This window comes from Pyxicephalus adspersus, chromosome 5, assembly GCF_032062135.1.
Source record: "Pyxicephalus adspersus chromosome 5, UCB_Pads_2.0, whole genome shotgun sequence".
Taxonomy (NCBI): domain Eukaryota; kingdom Metazoa; phylum Chordata; class Amphibia; order Anura; family Pyxicephalidae; genus Pyxicephalus; species Pyxicephalus adspersus.
The window spans coordinates 62,394,448-62,400,813 of NC_092862.1; the positions used below are offsets into that span (position 1 = coordinate 62,394,448).

At 36.1% G+C, this 6,366-nt stretch overlaps 1 long non-coding RNA gene across 1 annotated transcript; it reads left to right on the forward strand.

The window, feature by feature from the left end:
• Positions 1-1,252: 1,252 nt before the first annotated feature.
• Positions 1,253-5,109, forward strand: LOC140332007 (uncharacterized). Its single transcript, XR_011921013.1, has 3 exons — positions 1,253-1,383; positions 1,518-1,591; positions 4,751-5,109. It is a non-coding gene; the product is annotated as an uncharacterized lncRNA (long non-coding RNA).
• The last annotated feature ends 1,257 nt before the right edge of the window (positions 5,110-6,366 follow it).

The following is a 6,366-nucleotide window of genomic DNA, read 5'->3' on the forward strand; positions in this document are numbered from 1 at the left end:
ATGACTCTAGGGGCAAATGGGGGACAACATGTAGATGCTGAAGTTGTGAGGAAGGTCACCTAATTACATTGTGCCTTAAAAGATCAAAAAGTTGATACGCACACTGGAGTTTTGTGAAAGGAGAAGACCCTTTTCATTGTAGAAGTGATGTTCATTTCTAAATAGGTACCCCATGGGGCTGCATCAGATTTTAACTGGAAAGGGTTTAGCCACAAATATTTTATTACTCTCACCTCCATCCCATGTGTTAAGTTTGTTAGAAGCTTTAGGTCTGTGAGGGAACATCTGGATTTTTTCATGGGCTCTTCTTTAACTTGATCATATTTTAGATATTTAGAGTGATGTTTAGAGAATGTTGTCACAAACAAGGATGAATTATTGAAATAGGTGATTAGGTGAGTCTGTCTGTTTTAGATGCAGCAATTGCAAAAGCTCCAGAAGCCAAGGAGGAAGGGGGTGGTGTCCAGACTGGTTGTGAGCAATCATATAGGAGGTATGTGGGTCTTGATTGAGCATTTACTAGCCCCAAGTACATGGACTGCATATAAAAAAATGTGGACCCAAGGGTTTACCTTAGAGCAGAACACTAGTACTATTTGTCCTATGGTTTTTCTGATACCATTTTGTCCAGAGTGGCTGTCCTTCAGTAGTGGATAAGAAAATTTGGACCTCTGACACTTGGTTTAAATTGCATAGTTGGCCTTATTTTACAAAAAAAGTTTATAGTATGTCAAGCTTTAAAAGGCTGGAGAAGGAGACAATGGGATGGTGACTGCCTACATCCAGTGTAGTGGGAGATTTCAGTCGTTTGTAATTAATTAATGTATATTCTTTTATTGCAAATAAACTACTTGTTTTATCTATTGTTTTGTTACTGTTTTTATTTCTTTATACATGAATGCACTCCATTGATGGTTGCAAGGAACCTCTTAGGAACGGTTCCTGATAGTGACAACAGTGAACCATGTTTGCAAAATGTGTATTGCAACATGTGTTACAATGTAAGGGCACAATTAAAGCAAACCTAAACTAAATGTTTCACAATACATAAAAGGGTAGAGAACCCTTTTATATATAAGGTAATAATTACCTTTTTGGGAGGGGTTAAACTCCTTTTTTAAAAGTCTAAAGCCCCTCTCATTCTGTCATTATACCCCCACTAGTCCTTATGGTGGTGCCTGGCGCTTCCCCCTTATTTTCTGTTACTTCTGCTTTAATTGACCATACATTGCAACATACTAACAGAAAGTATCTGAGCAAGGACCTTCATGGGAGAATCACTTGGTATTACTTAAAAACAAGATTTCAAATATTTGAAATTCTCCCAAAGCAGAACTTTTGTTCCACTTGTTTGAAGTTTCACTTTTGAGAATCCATAATCAGGTAGGTCATTTTTGCAGAAAGGACAGGCGATATCCCTTCTGCAATGATCTTTCCTACCTATCTGATCACTTTCCTGGCATTCCTGGCTTCTTTTGCATGTGTCATGAATGTATATTTATGTCATCCCAATCCAGGCCAATCAAGATGGAGGAAGATCGCAAAGAGGAAGCGAAGAAAGAAAAAGCAGCCTGTGAGGGAATGGGGACAGGTAAGTAACGTGGGGTTTTGTTTCAATTCAATGTAATAAAGCTTGTACTAGGTTTTAGTGGTTGAGATTAAATTAAATATAGCTGTGACCATCTCATAAAACAATGTGCTTGGTTGTTTTGCATTCTTTTGAATAACACTCTTATTTCTTAGGCACAGCAAAAGTAGAATAAAGGTTGTAAAATTGTTAGTGACTGATCACATGCAACAAATAAAGTGACAGGAAGTTTGTTTAGGTTTTTACTATGAATTCAAGCAGAACATGAAAAAAATCACACCCTTGAACATTGTTACTCTGAATCTATGTTAATATTTGCTTCTTGTAATGCTCTCTATAATAGCACTCAGGGAAGAAGAGTCACTGCTCCAAGCCAATCATTAGTGTGTTGCTTCTTCTTGACTGACCAGTCATCAGGTCAAATGATGAGTTTACTTATGAGATAGCACTAGAATTTTGTGGGGTGTGGTGGGGGAATATTTTTTACATAAAGGACCCTTTCGTCTGCTAATACCAAATTTGCATTATAGTTCAAGTTAGTGCATGCATTTATCACCTCAACTGCAAAATAGATCTATTATTATTTTGTGCAATGCAGTGAACCCCAACACAACAATTATAATTTGTACATTGTTACTATGTCACTACTGGGTCTTGTAATGATGCAATGGCTGGATGGTAGGTCCACAGCGCACATCGGAAATACATTGCTCTTTATATGTTTTTGTGTACAATGCAGTGCATGTTTGTATTTGTACAGTACAATTTATGAACTGGTTTCTGTTAAAAGGTCTACAGTAATATAGCAAATTTTACACTTACCCAGGGCCTAATTTACCAAAAAATGGCTCATGGATGAATCATTCCAGGAACCATTTTGATTGAAAGCTCTTGGTTATTGGAAGCATGGCTGTTTGTTTAGACAGTAAAGTTATCCTATTGGATTATTTTCCAATCCCTCCCCATTTGTTTTTTTTTCTTTGGAGTGGCTCAGAGGTAGGTAATTCAAGGTAAGTTCCCATCCTTCTTACCTAAATTTTTCCTTAATCTCTTTAAAAGTCACAGATGTATTCACCATATATATTCAAGTGTAAACTGCAATTTTTTTTGGATCTGTAAATACCATTAAAAATAATTCCCATGAAGTTGGCCGGAAGTCTTGCAGTAGTCTGCATTTTGAGGTGACAGGCTGAACCTCAGTGAGAGCATGGAACATTTCTAATTACATAGGATGGATCAGAAAATATAGATTGAAGTTGCACATTACTAGTATGGTGGTAATTGAGGGAAATTATTATTACTGCCTGCCTAGGCACATTGGATAAAAGGTATAGAAAATTACTATGTATAGTATACCTGCAGGTTTTCTGTGATTCCCCAATTACTGAAAAAGAGAATGTCTATTAGCCATCCAAAGAGGGTGGTATCATACTGTACACATTCAGGATTTATCCCTGTTATACGTATATGTTACAGGGTTTTATTATATTGTAAAGGACTTTCACCTGATATTTCTAAATTAAGAATTGTGGAAAAAATGCTTGACTTAGATTCAATCCTCCATGTGACTTTTGCCTCTCAAATTAAACAGCACTATTTTACATCATGCTTGTTGCTCCTCATTTATGGACAGTTTTCCCTGGCCTACCACTTTGGGATTCTCTTTCCAACCCAATGAAGGGTATAATGTAATAAGTGCAGGACAACTTTTAATGCAAAGGCTATCCCAGGCTGAACAACAAAGATCTTCATCCTTGCAGTCTTGCAAGTGCATGCATACCTGCTTTCCTTGTTTCTTTATTGACATGTTTCCCAGCCCATATCCTACAAAGCTAACACCAAAATCCTATGCAAGTTTTTTTTTTTCTATATGTTTTTTCCTTTTATGAACTATTTACAGTTTATGTGGGTACCTCCTTTAATCATTTCAACTAAACAGGCAAAAAATACCAGAAAATTACTTTTCAAGATGTTGATTTTTTTTACCTGTCTCAGAAAAAAAGGTTTTAAAATTATGCATGTACAAAATTTCACTTATAGTCCTAGTGTTTGCATTAAAGGCAAAATGTTGGTTCTGCTGTAGTAATAGAACAATGAGGGTTGCCATTGCTGACCTTCTTGTGAAAATCTATAAACTGATTGGTTCTAGCTGAGAAACAAACAGCTAAACCTAGTTTTTATGTCTCAAGTATACATCAAGCATTTATTATATATTGGTATGTGTGATGGCAGCGTATGCCTAGCCAAATAATTTGCTTTGGTTTCACTCTCAATATATATAAAGGAACTCACTCCCAGAAACATTCTTTAATATTGGGTTATCTTTTGTCATCCAAGGTCTTGTTTTCACCTTCAAGGTAGACATTTGGCCCATTTCAGATTTGCTGTAAACCGCAGTGTTGTACTGCATGTTCATCCAAGCTTCCAACCGTTCCAATTTAACTGTATATGTAAATCCACATTTTTCACATGGTTACATTTGTGTTGAAATGGGTTTCAGGCAGGTTCCTGGAAGTAACATGTTCTTTCTGGACTTGTATTTGCTTTTCCACTTCACCACCACAAATGCAAGGGCAGCACGTGCAGATTGGAAGGTTTGGAGGAGGCATAGCAGCAGTTTGCTATTCTCCTGGCAGAGTTTACTTAGTAAACCAATACAAGGAGCAATTATGATGTATAAAGTAATTAGCACCTAGATTTCATATTGTTGGATGGCTTGACAGATGGCTTTACTGGTTGTTAGGTGCCACTGTTTTGTTTGGCTAAGTATTAGTTATAGTTATACACCAACAATAGTAGATAAGGAAACAATATCAAGGTGTAATATGTATATCTTTACTGAATAAAATGTAAAAATGTCTACAGAAAAAATGTACAGGTAGGCAAGCGCAGATAAAAACAATGGAAACCTCAACATACAGGCATACATAAGCAAACAATGCCAAACAATTACCCTATTTTAAGCATACATTCATTTGAACAATTGTTTGTTACAGAGCTACAAATCAGGGACTTTGGTAACAAATGTTTGCTTAGTCAAGACACAAGCATCTCTGCTTCCTCGATCTAGGGGGGTCTATATAAATATATATATAGAATAAAAAAAACTGTATATAAAATATTATATGAAGAATAGTTACTACTTAGTTTGAATATTTACAGAGAGCAGCACCTGCAACAGAAACAACAAGATGACCTGAAAGTTGAACACAGGATGGCCTTGAAGGCTGATAAGAGACCCTTGCTGTTAGAACCAGGATGAACAATTATCCAAGATGGTGGACAGTCATTGTTGTGCCAAAAATGTTAGACACATGCTTTATGCCTAAAAATATTGAAGTATTTCATTGTTTAGTTAGAATATCTGTGATTAAGTGCTAAGAATTTGATTTTCTCTGTTGCAACTACTGCTACACTTTACTACACAGTATTTATATAGCGCCAACATATTATGCAGCTCTGTATAGTGGAAGCAACATAAATTAACAATTTGTTGGGAAATAAATCTTTCCTACCAACAATGTAAATCTTGCAATCAATAGTTTTATTTTGCCTGCTTTTGTGTATGACTAGAATTAGTGCATAAAAACCCTTGTTGCACAGATAACCTGCTGGCCATGTTTCCTGTTACACCCCCCGTTGCTACAGACGATCTCACAATCCTAATCCTAATCCTAATTAGGATCTACTGTCTCATCTCTGATGGTCCATTTGGAGAACCCCTAAAAGATTCAGACACCTACAAGGTTTATTCAGCACCCATGTCCTAATAAACCTAGAAATTAGACAATCTAGGTAGACCAAACAACCTTTATATCAATAAAGAGGTTAACATTAAAACTAAATTTAAAACTGCAACTTTTTTTATTTTAGCTATACAACAGTAAAATGTCCAAAGCAACCACTGCACTCTGCATATACACTGGATATATACTGTAGATACGGGATAATTCTGTAATAACAAAGATGTGATTAATATTATCTCTGGACTGGATTGGTTAAGCTTTACACAAAGAAATTGCAAAAGCAACTGGATAAAAATACCTTACTACCAAGAAGTCTTAATATATTTAGAAGTATAGAGTTAGGCAGCAAGAATAAATTTAATGTATAGAAAAGTTTACATAGTATTGTAGTTTGCTGTAGAAAATATATTAAATGCACGCCTAAATTAATAAAAAGAGGAGAATTGCACCATAGCACTGATGGTTAGTGGGGAAATTAGCAATTTAATAGCAGGTAAAGTGTGCCTGGATACAGTGGTGGTCTGTGGAGAGGTACACCAGTACAGTGAAGAAGAGCACTCTTGTAATGGCACTTTACAGTGTACAGTAATTTGAGAGTTCAACAGGTGCAGTCAGAGGAGGAAATGGCACAGGGAAAGAATTATGAAGTTGTCAGTGCTTGAGAATGTCAATCCCAGGTAAGAGGTAAGAGCACAGCATACCTTATGGTAAGAGCTGTTCATACTCAGCCACGGCTTATTGAAAACAAGATAGGAAAACAAAAGGAAGATAAAAGGTGGGAGGGTTGGAACTTCTGACAACATATGTATTGCTTTCTGTGCTTTCCTTTACCAGTGATCATTACAACCCCACTCTCGCCTACACACAAAAAAACACCTCTTTTCCTCATTGTCACAGAATAAAAATACAAGGGGGTCGCAGAGAAAAAAAAAGGAAAAACGTTGATATAAAAAAAAAACCTTTCCCATTTTATAAACAAACAATAAGTGGCAGGAGTTAGACCTAATATAATATTTTGCATTCATAAAATTG